Source organism: Aythya ferina, assembly GCF_964211825.1.
Source record: "Aythya ferina genome assembly, chromosome: 1".
NCBI lineage: Eukaryota > Metazoa > Chordata > Aves > Anseriformes > Anatidae > Aythya > Aythya ferina.
This window is the reverse complement of record NC_140296.1, coordinates 103,716,046-103,731,013: the sequence shown is the minus strand read 5'-3', so window position 1 is coordinate 103,731,013 and position 14,968 is coordinate 103,716,046. Positions and strand designations below refer to the sequence as shown.

Genomic DNA, 14,968 nt, shown 5'->3' with positions numbered 1-14,968 from the left:
CCAGGCAAGCAGCAGGTACAGACCAGAGCCCTCAGCACACATTTGCAATAGCATTAGCTGGCTCCGGGGTGTGCTTTCCAAGAGAAGGTCCCAATCATCACCACTTATCCCGCCACAGTTCGTGTTGCAGAGGGATTTTGCTGCCAGTGACCTGATGGCCTTTTGGGCTGAGTGCAACTGGAGGATCTGCTCCAGGAGCACACCTCATGCACTCTGGCCTCTAACGAGGACGTCAGGGTCTGCACCGACGACCCAGCCAGGCAGCTCCTGAGAACTTCAGGGCTCTCCACAGCTGCGTGTGCTAATAGAGGCTCTTGAAACACCAGGAGGTCATGCAGCACTCTGAAGTGCCTCTTCAGCAACAGAGAGGGCAAATATGCTTTCAGGCTTGCTGTAAGCCTCCAGTGTTATGGAGGAGGAAGGATGGGAAGGGTGCCCTGCCCCTGAGGGTGGACCTTGCCCTCTCTCAGCTCTGCTGCATCTCTGGGCCTCAGTGGTGGTCCCTGCATCACCTCGGCTCAGCACCAGGCGCTGCTCAGGGACTCGTGGCTGGAGCCTCTTCTACACCATGGGTCACCATGCCTTCTGCTTCAATTTGGTGTGGTGGCCAGGGTTTGTTGCTGTTAGTCCCTGCTGGGATGGGCTGATCCTGTGAGTAACGCTTGCACCGTTGACCTGGTTTTGCCCTCACCCTTCCCTGCCTGCTTTCCAGATCCCTACCACACAAGGTCTAGGGCCTCCCCACTAGCCCTCGCTCATCTTCCTGATATTTAGGAGCCACATTAACCCTCTTGGGGAATATGTTTTGGTTGTGCTTTGAATAATTCTGCTTCCCCATAGCAGTGTTTGGGAGGGGGCCCTAAGAGATGTGGGCAAAGACAGTGTGCTTGCCTAGAAGATATTGTGATCAAGTGCTGTCAGGGAGTGAGAGAAGAGGGTGAGAAGACAAACCTGACAAGCCATCTGGTGCTCTTTAGTCATCTGCTGACATTTGCCACCCTGAAAAGGAATCTGGGTCCTAATGCGGCCCACCCCTGCACACCCAGAGCTGCTCTGTAGTGCAGGCAGGGAGGTGGGTGGCCACATCAACCCTGTGCTGAGGGCTCTGCATACAGTTGCCAAAATCTGGTCCTTGTTGCTCTGGTCACAATGACAAGCTGTGCAGGGCAGTGTTTGCAGCATTGCCTGCAGCCCTTCCCATGGCAGCCCCCAGCAGGAGGGCTGGAGGCACGTTCCACCTAGCACCACCAGCCACAGGGCTGGTGGGACAGGTGCTGTGTGGCCTGAGTAACCACAGCTAATTGGGGATGGACTCTGGATGGGGATCTGGGTCTCAGCCACCGTGGAGTTTGGGAAGCCCTGGGAAGTGCAGGGTCAGGTGAGTTTTTTGCTGGTACCTGCTAGTCAGAGTCCAAAGTCAGGAAGTTTGGAGGAAGGCTGTGTAAATGTGTAGTATCACACCATGTCCAATGGGTTAGCCACTGACTGGTGGGTGTAGGGAAGCCATGGGTCATCAGAGGGCAGTAGCTATCCTCCTGACTGCAAGTATGGGCTCCCAAAATACTAGCTGGCAAGGACAATGTTGTAGCAAAATCACGTGCCCCTCCGCACTTGGCATGCCACCGTTCACATCCCAAGGACAATGTGGAGCCAAACACATCCACCTAGGACATGTGGCTGATGAGGTGCAGCATAAGGACCCAGAGGACATCATTGCTCTACCTTCCCTCTCAACCACCCAAACACCCACAAAGACCAATGATGGGCTGTCTAGTGGGCTGTCCTGGTGTGTCTGCCTCACCCACATGAGTAAGCCTGCAGTGTCCCCCAAGGGGATGTGCATAGGGATGATGGCCAAAACTGGAGCTGCAGGGTGGTTCAGGGACCAGGCACTGTGGCACCACTCATCAGCCAGCAATTTCCCTTCCCCCTACCTCCACTTCATGTATATATATTGAGAAACTGAGTGTCCCTTGTCAACCCCAAACTCTGCTTTACTTCACTTGGTCCCTTCTACAAGTTACTGTCTGTCCTTGTCCTAGGTGTGGCCTACAGAAAGCAAGACTGCTCTATGTTGCTGTGATAATGCCAATCTATTTAGAAGAGACCATCAACACTTTCTTACTTTGATACAATTTGCAGTGTCTCTCTATCACCCTGGTACCCTTTTGTGACACTGCAGTTGGGACTGCCACCATCTTGCTGACTTCATGGTGGCCATCTGTGAAAGCCATCATCTGAATAATTTTCTATAAGACAGGAAAAAATGTGTATTCTTTGTTTTGTTTTGTTTGATTGTTTTTGTTTGTTTGTTTGTTTTTACTTCAAGGTTGATCAAACACTGGAAGCAGTTGCCCAGAGAGGTTGCAGACTCTTCATCCTTCAAAACTCATCTGGACATAGTTCTGGACAACCTGCTCTGTGTGACCATGCTTGAGCAGAGGTTAGACTAGAGAGCCTCCAGAGATCCCATCCCACCTCGCCCATTCTCCTGTAATTTGATGATTCTGTATTTCTTCTCCCAGTACAACATATTAATAGCAACTCGATGTGGTGTTGCCCTCTTTTGGTTCTGTTCTACTAGGCCATAAGTATTTACACATTTTTATATTATGTTCTAACATTTTATTTGCTGCAAAACAAGAGGTGTTTTTGTCTAGAATGGAAATATTTGTATTGAAAGCTTAACTTATTTTTATGTTTAGGAAGAATGAACAATTCGTGTACAGCAGATTTAATATACTGGGCAAATAAGTGGAAAAACATAACAGAGAAACAATACACAATTAAGACTTTCTTTTTTAAGAGATGTCTGTGCAGATGCTATCTAAAATATTATGACAGTACATTTGGCAGGTTGGCTTTGAACCCAAAATGCTTTCAAACAATGTTTTAATAAGGTTTTGCAGCTGATTTCAGTGAGTGTAGCTTAGGAAACACATCAAAACTTCAGAGACTGAGTATCAAAGCATTTTACATAATAGCAGAAAAGTTTAAAATTGGAGATAGAAAATCCCTAGCCGGTTACCTACCTCGTTCAGCTAGGTAAAATAGGATGGCTTCCCCTGAGCATTTGTGAGTATGTTGGACAGAACATTTCCTGAAGGCAATAATTCAATTTCCAGAGATTTAGGTTTCTCTCCATGCCTGTGTGGAACTGCAACATCTGTCTCACACTGGAAAAGCATCTCATTAACCAAATTAGCAAAATAGGTATCACATAATTTGTTAGTGCTGATAACTTCTGTGCTGCCTCTGAAGTTCAGAGAACAGACTGTCCTAGCTGATACAACAGGTGAGGTCTATGGGAACATGGAGGTGATCACTCAAAAAAAGTCATAGCAAATATGCTTAGGGGACAGCAGCTATCTAATAAATAAGAAATCCTTGTTTTCAAAATTAAAACTACAATGCATGTAAGGCTTACAGCATTTGTCCAGCAGGAATTCAGCATTGTAGAGCCTGAACACTCCTGTCTCAGTCCCGCAAAAAAGCCCCTAAGCACGTACTTAAACACAGTGTTATTGATCTTGCAAGAGTCACTTGCCAGCTTAAAGGTAAGCATACGCATGAGTACATTAGGAATTCAGCTCACTGCCATGATTCATAAGTGACTCTAAAACAATGCACGACAATAGCAGAGGGCCAAATCATAGATCAACCAAAACAGATCCTTTTCCAGCAGGAAAAAAAAAAAAAAAGTTTCTTAAAAAATGAAAGAAGAAGATGGATATTTCTTAATCACTACAGGCATAAATGGAAGAAAAATTGCTAATCAGGAATCCATTGATAACCACACAATTCACAATCATCTTACCTGCATTATGTGGAGCTACACTGTTACCTTTTAGGAAGTGTAAGGAGGAAAACGCAGCTACCAGCAGTTACAAAAAGAAATGTGAGAAGTAGCCTGAAAGAGATTTAAATATGATGAAGTGTAATTTGAGCATTTTCCTTAGATGTTTATTGTAAGCATCTTCTTAATTCTTCATAATTTTTCTTTTAAAACAAACCTCCTAAAATCTGCTATGCAATTCCAGTCCCATAGACAAGAGAAATATAACTTCCTAATAAGCAATATGGTGGGATGAATCTCACACAATCCCCTGCCCTGTCCTGTGCTTCGGGTTTGCACATGGGACCTGCAGTACTTCAGGGACTGGTGGCATCCTGCTGCGTTCCCATAAGGAGGGTACATAAGGAGGCTGGAGTGGATTGGCAAGCCAGCACTGCAACACATCCACCTTCCTGAAGTCGTTCTTAGTAGTTTTTAACTCAGATTATTGGATACAGTAGTAGTTCACAATTATCTTTGCCCTCAAGTGGTATCTTTATTCTCAAAATGAGGAAAAGAAGTGCTGCTATGAGCACTTTCCAGGTGGACACTGAATAAAAAGAAACCTTGAACATATGCTTGTTTTCTGTGGTGGATTAGAGAACTGATCGAGATTTGACAACTCTCAGCCTTTCCACAGAAAAAGACAAGAAAGCTGAGCTGCATGCTTGCGCATAACACTGTTAGTGCAAAACAAAATGGGCATCTCTGACAGAGGGCCTTCCTCAGGGGACCTGAGGAGCCCCCTCATCTCACGGCGTAACTCACCTCTTCTGAGGAGGAGCAGGAAGGCAAGAACATGACCCTGGTGTAAAACTTCCTTTCCCTCTGCGTATGCTGCCCACTGCTAATGTCTTGAATGAAACTTGAGGTCATTTTGTCATGAAATAATTCCCTGAAGAAATAATGTGAGATTTGAACCTCTTATTTTCAATGGCAGTAGTAAAAAACATGCATGGGAGAAGACAGGGACTTTGCTCAAGGCATATGGAGGCACGCATGGATAGCAGATCTCATTTAGAAACTTGGAGCCCCAAACCCCCTTGTGTTCACCAATGACTTTGAAAGTGATTTGGTTCATAATAGCATTAGGAAGTGCCAAGAGAAATCAAGCGCTTATTGTTAGTGCTGCAAGAGCAGAGAGGGAACCCATTTCTTTCCTTTTGTGTTATATAAATAAATGCACAGAGGAATGGCGGTCCCTGACCCAGGGAAGAGACCGTTGCGGTACAAGCACACGATTAGAAACAGTTCTCTGCAGAAGCCCCAGCCCAGGCAGACAGAGGGAAATACAGGCACGAGCAAAGGTATTAGCTCGCCCCATGTCACTAGGCAGAGCCCTGGTAGAGCCTGCACAAAAGGAAGATAAAATAGCATGTCAACAGGAAGGATTTTCTTTGGCATAAAACACAGTGACATCAAAGACTCTGAACTAATTTGTTTTTTGTCAACTAGATGAAGATATTAGGTTAATGCTTTGTGTTCCTCGACAGAATGTTTTAGTCAGAGAACAGAATTAATTGTGTTGACATAATGGATTTATTGTTTCAACAGAATGCCTGTCTGTCTTCATGCGGGGGAAAAGGGATTTGACAAAACTAATGCTGATACCAGGGGATTCTTATACAGCTGAATTATCAACCTGATAAAATGCCACTGGTGTAGAAGAGAACACAAAGGAAAACAAAGAGTCAATAGCCCGGAGGCATCAGTGCTTATAAGATGTACACCAAGAATACATTAGGCTGTACAGTTCTGGAGGCTTTGTGCAAGAGCAAGGTGCTCCCAACACAGACCATATGCTCCTGTGGAACCCTGCCTGCAAAGGGGAAAGACCTCTTCCAGGGAACCTGTCAGATCTGCCTACAGACCGGGTGTGTGAGTAGGGAAAGCGTTCACCAGACCTGCTCAGTCACTGCTGCTGAGGGCCACTTTTCTGCAAGGCCCTGGGGGCAGAACAGGGGGCTGGACCAGAGAAAACTGAACTTGGTGGTGGTGAACAGCCCCGTGAAATCCAGCTGAGAAGAATACTGCTTGCTATATGGAAGATTTCGATGAAAACTATGTATAGAAAATTACACTCCCCCCCCCCCCACTCTGTGCAAACTGCTTCTGTCTGCATCAAGTGAAAATGGATCGTGCTCCTTCAGCTCCTTTCAGACAGCATTTCCCAGGTGGACCTGTGAGCTTTATGTTTGGAAAGAGCCATCAGACTTCTGCACTTGTGTTCATGAAGAGGGCTTGTTGCATTTACGTGATAAGCAGGGTACAACAAGGCCTGTCCGTGTCAGCCTTGCCCTGCACTGGGCTCTTCTGTCCCAGCTCTGAACCAGGTTGGAGGGAGATGGTGGTGATGTGCAGGCCCAAGGAGGACAAAGGCAAGTGAAAGACACAAAAGAGATGAAAAGATTAGAGAAAAAGAGATGTAAAGAGGAGGGAAATTAGTTAGGAAAGAAGATAAAAAGGTAAGAAAGCAGAAACAAAGTCACTGTCATCTAATTTCTTTGTCCCAATCCAAGTTAATGTCTTGAAAAGTAAGCGAGTTTGTTACTTTTCTTTAGACTGGTCAGTGTAGAATGACCAAAGCCAGCAGCTGCACTGAGGACAGGAGCAGGAGGCCAGCTTGGCAACCCCTGAGCAAGCACACACCAGGCCAGCCCTGGCACCCAGCAGGGGTATCACCACTCCAGAGGGAGTTGCCCCAAAGCAAGCAGACCCCACTGAGTAGGACATACTGTCTCAGAAGCAACACCCTGCTAAGCAGCTACAGTGCCTCAGGAGCACAGCTCACTTTTTATTGTGCTGTGCAGCAGGATACATGATCCCTCCCCAAAATACTGAGCTGAGCTCTGCATGGTGCTCACCCCTCAGCTCATCATGAGGAGACTGGACACCACAGGATATCACCCACTTTAGCCTGCAAGAGCCTTCCACTTTCAAAACAGAAGCAGAGTCACCAGAGAGGTAAGTATCAAGTAACGAACTTGAAATGTGCCGTGAAGGGGTGAGGGAGGTAGTGGAGAAAAGGTCTTTGTGGATGGGTGGCAGGGAAGTAACTCTAGTCTAAATGGGGAGGCATTTTTGGCTGCACAGGAAGATGGGAGACCTGGAAACCACCTGAAATGGGCCCTTGGAGAGCAGGGCTGGATTTCTGTGTCTGCCCGCAGCAGCACGCCAGCCCTGGTGCAGTGGGGCCAGGTAAATTGCTGGATGGATGGCCAAGGTGCTGGCCTGCCTTACCCATGGATTTGCTGGGGGGGTCTTGTTTTCTCTGTACCATTTGCATTGCCACAACACGTTGCCTTGCAAATTTGAGACCATACCAGAGAGCAGCACGCTAAATGGCTGCAACAGGAAAACAAGTCTTGCAGCCAAAACCAAGCCCGGGGGGGGAGGGGAGATGACGACAACGACAACACACTTCTGTTTTTCTTCTGCACTGGCTGCCTTTTTTTTTTTTCCCTGAAAAAGTCTTTCAGAATAAACCATACAGGCATGAATGGTGTTTCCTTTCTTCTTCAGTTGGGCTCGCTTGCTGTATGGCCCTGGGGGAGGAAAGTGTTGGAAGCAAACAGCGCCTACTTACTAATCTGTCCTTTAGAAGGAGATGCGCTCTGCTCAGGAGCTGACACCCCTCATGAGCACTGCCGTGAATTCGATAACAGAAGGCGAGGAGTGTCTGTGAAGAGAAATAATTGCAGCAGCCGATGGAATGAATTGAAGGAAATTAAGTCAAAGTAACTGAATGTAGATGAAAGAGCTCTTAATCTTCAGCCACTAGAAGAGCCTGCAAATAGTTTTGACATAAACACTGAATAAAAACGGGACTATTGAGTTTTCTTTTTCCTTAAAAAGAGGATCCTCTGGTATGAGGCCTTGAGGTGATATGATATAGACAACACTGTTCCTCAGCGGAGAGGATTAAGGCAAAGATCTCTCAAAGCAATTTCCATTTTTCCTGATTCAGACATAGGGGAAGGGGTCTTAGCCCTTGGGCAGGTAAAAAACAAACAAACAAACAAAAACAACACAAGCAAACAAAGGAGAACGTTTTGTTCCTGAGTGTTTTTTTCTGTGAACATATGCTGACGTGGAGTGGTGCAGAGCACCAAGGCTCCCTCCTCAGCACCCCACATGATTTCTTGAACCACCCAAATACTTGCACACCAGGGCAGAAAGAGAGGCAATAAAATTTAAACAGAACATGACCGAATAAACTGGGGGACAATTCATCATCTTCACTGAGACATAAGCCACTGGAATTGAAAACTATATCATCAGTGGATTTGGAGTTATTTTTCTGTGCTCCTATATGGTCAAAAGCAAGGGGACTCAGCTTTCATGACCATCATTTATTTTCTCTGTTTACATACCTTCTTTACCCAATGCTTGTGTTTTGTTTTGGGATGTTTATTTTTTATTATTTTTTTTGGGGGTGGTGGTGGTGGGGAATGCTTTGGAATTGATTGTGTTTGTTGCTGTCAAGAGCTGAAGGAACCCAGTACTTTCCAGTGGCACTTTCCCCAGATCCTGTGTGGCTTTTAATGTCTGTCTGCCTTCCTATTTCGTGCACCTCTGGCTGCTTCAGGTCAAGGCACAGAATTTATGCAAGGGATACTTGGGTTACACAGGTCATATTGAGCTTGTGGGATGCTTTGGCAGGGGAAACTTGCCCAGCATGGTGTTAGATTCATGGAGGAGGAAAACTAGCTTTACAGCAAAGCCTGGATGGGCCACCAGCCATGCCAAGGCCCTGCTGGGCTGACATACATCTTGTGGGGTTAGTGCCCATCCTGTTCCCCTGTGTCTCACGGTGACCCTGGAGAGGATTTTGGGTGGGCCAGGGTGAAGGGCTTTGCTTCTCCCTGGTTAATTTGGAATTGCATGGTTGGCTGAGTTTTTGAGACATTGCATTATATGTATTTTTGCTTCCACCCCTTTTCCTCAAATAAAAGGTAGTTTTCTTGTCAAAAGCTCTTAGTGCCCATGAGAAAGAGGAAAAATCATGCCTGTTGAGGTGACAGGGCAGATTTATTTTCATTTATGGGAGCCAGAAATAGACCAAGTGTGAAAAAAGCTACCTATTCCTTCACATTATAACAGATTAGGAGCATGCATATGGTCAGCTCACTCATCCCAGCTACGGGGAGGGGAACTTCTGGCTGAGGGAACAATAAATTCAACCATTCACATTGGATTAGCAATTGCACAAACACCATGTGCAGATTTCACTTTATTTCACAGTGCTGAGCATCTACTTCTGAGAAATCTGGCCCTCGGAAGGCATTGTCAGAGACATATCCAGTGACAACAGAAAATAAATGTAGTGACATATCCAAAGTTACTAATTGCACCTGAGGCTTTATACTTGAAATGGTTTGGCTTCATTACACATTTTTTACATGTGTTTTTCCTGTCACTCTATGTTATCTTTATTACACAATTTGTTGTCTTTATTGTTTTTATTTGACATACAATCAGCAGAGAGAAACTGCCATAAGAATGACTAAAGCTCTGATAGGAAGAAGGAGAGCTGTCTTTACATCCAGTTTCTGTACAACACTGAGAAAAATTGGGGTCTGGTGCAGAAAAGGTGCTTTCAGGCATGGCTGCCACACGAATAATAGAGGTTGTTCCCTGAGCTGCACAGCTAGTGAAACCTCTAGCTCCTTGAGCTGAGTTTCTTGTAGGTTTGTGTCCTTTAGCCCTCTTCTTTGTCATAATAACCTCCCCTCCCTGCACTTGCTCCTGTGTCAACACAAAGGTAAGAGACAGCAAACGCAGAGGTTAGGCAGGGACCCTGCCTGCTGATGGGCAAGCGAGGAGGATATGCTGGCTTGCTGGCCAAGTGGCTGCTGCCAGGTGGAGGATGGCTGAGCTCTGCCCGCTCTTCCCACAACACTGACAGAAATTTGGGCCTGTCTCCTTCATCCGATTTTCATTTTCGTGAAGCTTGTTAATTCTTGGTTTTAAACGTTTCTGTCGAATGTCACTGCAACTGGCCAAGAACCAGCACTTGTTTAGGAGGGACTGGGGAAACTGTCAGACAGGTGGAAGGATGGATGGGCAGTGCAACTGCATAACCGTGTTTCCTTGGGGAGCAGAGAGCAGCAATAATGGGCAGATGTTAACACTAAGTAGTTGCTGCTAATATATGGGCAGCATGCAAGTATTCATACTGTGGATGGGCAACAGGATGATATAAAATAACAAGCAATCTCAGATAATATTTTTATATCCATATGGTGGAGTCCTTCAGCTTTTTCTTTGTAGAAAAGAAAATTAAAGGACAAATGCTCAAGAAGAGAATTAACAGGAACATGATTAGTCACAGTAAGTTCTATATTTGGGGATGCACAAAAGAAATCTGTAACAATGTCTACATTACAGACTGTTGAATTCTGCCTCAAGTACCCTAGACTCTGTTCTCAATTACATTCTGGAGAACTGATTAACCTTGCTGAGGTACTCAGTACAGGAAGACTCTGACCTAGGTTATTTGGTCCACTAAATGTTCTTGATTCCTCAGCTATAGATAGCAACGAGGTGATCTGAACAGGTTTACTAATATTTCTGATTTTGAATACTTTCTGAAAGCTCTGCACTGAGGAAGGAGATTCACAAAGGATCACTCAAAGCTTCCCCTATTTCCTGCAAACTTTGTAGAATCAACACATCAACTCCAAAACCCAAAGTATAACTAGAGACTTCTTCAAAACACCAATTAAATCAAAGGGAAAAATTCCAAAGCCTCATCAGATTTTGGAGTAGATGCTGTGCTGTGAGATGAGACACAGTGAAAGAGGAAAATTGTATATCCAGCCTCCCTTGGCTAATTATCTTTGGATCAGCAGAAGGAAAGAGAGTTTCCCATATGTTGGAACCATGCAGGTGCCTCAGGTGCCTCTGCAGCTCTCCTTTCAAAGGTATGACAATTATAATATTTGACTCATGTGTTTTTATAAAAATTTGTATTGTTTTTTGACCAGGAAAGCATATCTGCTGAAAAAGACTGAAATGTAATGGTTGCCTCTTTCTGACATCTCTGTAAAGGATAACGGTGACAAATGGTATTTGACAAAACAAATCCTGCAGGAAAGTTTTCTTTAAAAAGGGAAATCCTACAAAGGCAAGACTCTGCAGGTTGTCCTTTCTCCTTGCCATCTCAGAGAATGCCATGGGACTTGCAGAGTCCCCAAAAGAGCACATTGCAGTATCCAGCTGGACTGCTGTCTGACCTGCTGCATCCTGATAATGTTGGTGAAAATGGAAGGTATGGGAATAAGGATAATGGTGAGGACTTCCTCTCCACTAGCTGTTTATTAAAATTTCTCTTCTAGGCAAAGAAGAACACCCAAACAAAATGGTGTGTTGGTTTCCATCTGTGATAGGTTTGGCATACTCACTTGCCTGGAGCTTGAAAAGCTCTAGATCCAGAAAGTTCCAGGGTGGGGTATATGAAAAATATGATTCCTCTCTCTTAGTGATCTTTATTTTAAGATTTCTTGTTGGAGATATGAAGAGTGGTAGGTGTGAACACGGGCAGGCACCCAGGCTGTGGGAGCTTTCTCCCTCCATCAGCATTGTCCGGCACATCATGTCCAGCATGGTATCACCAGCCTGTCTTCTCACTGCTCTCTAGCTTAGTCAATGTTTTTTCAAGTGCTGGTCCTCTGCTCTCCATACCCTGTGGATCACTACTTTGTGCCAAGGCCATGAGGGTGTTCCAACAGTCTCTGCTGGTCGGTGCCACATGGGAAGGCCCATCCAGGACAAGGGGGCTCCCAGTTCCCTGGCCTAGTCAACCCTTCCTTTCATACTTTGTAGAAAATTGTGCATGGTGTGAGCTAAAATCTGCAAACACATCAGGAATGACTGTTTTTCCTTATTATTTTCCATACCCCTGTTCCCAAGGAAAGAAAAATGAGAGTTCAAACAGGGAATGGGAGTACTGTCAGGAGTTCAGTTCAATGCAACACAGAGTCGCAGAACAGGGCAAGATATAGCCAACACACACTGAAACAGTTCCTGCTTTATTTAAGGATAAATTTAAAGATTTATCTGAATGCCTGACAGTTAATAAAATGTATGTTTTCTGCACTCTTATATCAATGTACTTATCGAGAGGTTCTTATGTGAAGGTTTTAAGAGTTTGGGCTAAAATGATTTCCCTGATTATATCTGATTTAGTGTCTCATGATGTATCCTTTGTTTTATTGTCCCTTTACATTTTTGGGATGCTACCTTTTCCATAGTGGTCTGTTCTGCCTGCAAACTATTGGTAACAAAAAGACTCCAGGCTTCTTGAAGTGAACTTGCAGTTTGCGCAAAGTGAAACCTTACTTGCTACTGGCCTACTCACTGTCTTCCACCCTGTTGCTTTAAAAGGCTACTACTTGTAATATGCCTGTATTAAACTGTCTCAAACTAAACCATCTTTTAAAAAACTTTTGTAATTCTGCAAGTCCAGATAGATTTCATTCTTGATTGTTAAAAGGTGACTCATTAAGGAGCATTTTTCCATCTGTCTGCAGAAACAATTTTGTATCTTCTTCTGAAGGGTTTAGGGTCACTGGAATAATGGTTTTCTCTTGTATTAATAGGATTCTGATTGCATGTAATGGTCTCTTTTTTTTTTTTTTTTTTTTTTTCTTTTTTTCTTTTTTTACCTTAATAAAGTTGTTCTATGCATTTGGCAGCAGTAAGTGATTTGATGGAAGTCCTCAAAATTTCAGAAGCATGACTTTTAGGGCTCTCAGGAATAGTGAAAGTACAGACTGAAATGTATTTCTAGCATGGACTTTTACCCTTTTAGAGTCAAAGCACTGCCCGAACAGAGTACAGTACAGTTCACTGGATGAATTTTACCCCTTTTCAATCCCACTTTTAAGAACAGCTTGAAAATCCTTTGAAAATATTGTTTATTGTGAGCAGAATGCTCTTGTCTTTGGAGAGCATGTAACATCTCCCAGCACTTACACATACCAGTGGTACTACTTTAAAGAAAGGAAAGCTGAGTTTGGAGAGGGAAGGAGACTGCTGTGTTGGGACCACAACCATGAGTCAGTAAAAATACATCTTCAAAACTCTTGCTTGGACTGGGGTGAAAGGGAAGTTCCTGTGTACCTATGCTTTCCCAGTGGTCTCTGAGGTGTTTAGGAAAAAGATGGCATAAGATCTGTAGCTGTTTCATGTCTCTGTTTGTACCAGTGGTCAGCGGTGTATGAGGAATAGAGTGGTATAAGAGGAAAGATGATCATGTAGGAGGAAGCTGAGGGTTTCTGAGTCTCAGAGGGAGTATGATGTCTCTGCACAGCTTGGATTATCATGCTTGTGCTTTTGTCTGCATCAGCATGTATTGTGGTCCAGCAGGAACAGATGTATAGGCAGAAAGAACTGCTTGGTGCTGGGGACTCGATAACCACAGTGCATTAGTACATTTTGGAAGGACTACGTCAGATTAGTGTGAGTCTGGTCCCATGCACTTAATTCCATTAGCAGCCAAGCACATGAGGTGCACTCCTGGAGAGCAGCTCCATCTTCAGTCTGGCCCTTCATTAGGAGGCATTTCCACAGAGCCAAGTGTGACATACATACTCCTTTCCCTGCCACTGAACAGGACACTTGTGAGACCCCTTGGCTCAGGCAGGTACTCGTAAGACTATGTTTTGTGCTCCCCTAACAATCATGTACTGAAAGAGTCCAGCTACCAGGTTGGTATCTTTATGGAATAAGAGAAAAGACACAGGAAAAACAGCTGCATCACCCCAGTACTGCCAGCATTTGCCATTTGCATCTCTGTCCAAAGCCAAAAGAAGCTGATGCTAAATTACCTTGTCATTTCTGTGGGTAGCTTTCCTGTGTGGTGGCTTCTAATGCATACTGTGTCTTGGTGCTACTTGTTACCGTGAATAAGCAAAGGGGAGAAATGTGTATGGCTGTAAAAAGCTGCCCTTTAAATATGTATTGCATGGCACTAAATTTCTTTAGACTGTCTTCCATGATCACAATATGCTGATTAGAGTTTTTGTTTTCTTTTCTTTTTTGGGAGTTTGCATCTCCCAAATCTAATTTAATCTCCTTTGAGTTAGGATTTTACATTGTCGTAGAGCTATGCAGCATGAAGAAAGAAAGCGTATGAGAATCTGCATGCACTCATCTTAATAAAATAGAAATGCAGAACAGATAACCTATCATTAGTATCTCATTTGAGAAAGCAACTTCAGAAACCCATAACCATATTTTTTTCTTAGCCAGTTCAAAATCATAAGTGAATGCAACCAAGGCATGCACCAAACAATAGAAAATTTTAGGCTGGAGTTGTGGGGAGTGATAAAATCCTTGGACCCTTCATACCAGGTCCGTGTACCTGTCAGGATCTGAGAGAAGCAGCAGTTCTTTGCAGGTGTACATGAATGAGGGAGTCTATCATATTTTTACCATGTGCTTTGCTTCAGTTTAATTTGCAACAAGCAGTTGGCACCATCTTCAGCATGCTCTGGCTTCATGCCTTTAATGAAAATCTATATTAAATTTGCTTCCCGACGAGCAAAAAATAACAAACAACAACCCTCCCCCAATCCAATTAAAATACAATGCTATTTATTGTGAATACATAGTGATCAATGTAACAGGGCTTTACAAAACTTGCACATAGCAATGCCCTGTTTTGAATGTACCCAATGAAAACAGAAAGGTATTTCAGAAATGCTACAGTAGAGGCTTAAGCTAAACGTACCATAAGCATAAATGAACTGATGCATTAGCAATGCAACACCTACATACTTTAAACTGTGTAATACAGGCATCTTTTTGCCCACTAACAAAGCAGCTATAAAGATCTAGCAGAAACATATGTTTTGAGGAGAATGCCTTACGCATAAGAGGAAGCATAAAAACACCCATAATTCACACACAAATTGATGGCTTGTAATAGCTAAAAGGACAGCAAAAAGTGGGATCCATTTTGCTGAGGTGTGTTAGGATTTAACTGGGTCTGCTACAAATTGAGGTCTTGTGTACTGAGAGAAATGTGATATCGCTCCCATTCCCTTCCTGAGTGCAGTGCAGGCTTTGCACATGAGGACACCCACAATTGGGTGGCTTTTGATCTGGCTTAGAAAATTAAAAGTA

General features: G+C 44.1%; 1 long non-coding RNA gene across 1 annotated transcript; it reads left to right on the top strand.

Moving 5' to 3' along the window:
• The first annotated feature begins 36 nt into the window (after positions 1 to 36).
• On the top strand, positions 37 to 2,805 carry LOC311429646. The gene is made up of 2 exons (XR_014688321.1): positions 37 to 651; positions 2,330 to 2,805. It is a non-coding gene; the product is annotated as an uncharacterized lncRNA (long non-coding RNA).
• The last annotated feature ends 12,163 nt before the right edge of the window (positions 2,806 to 14,968 follow it).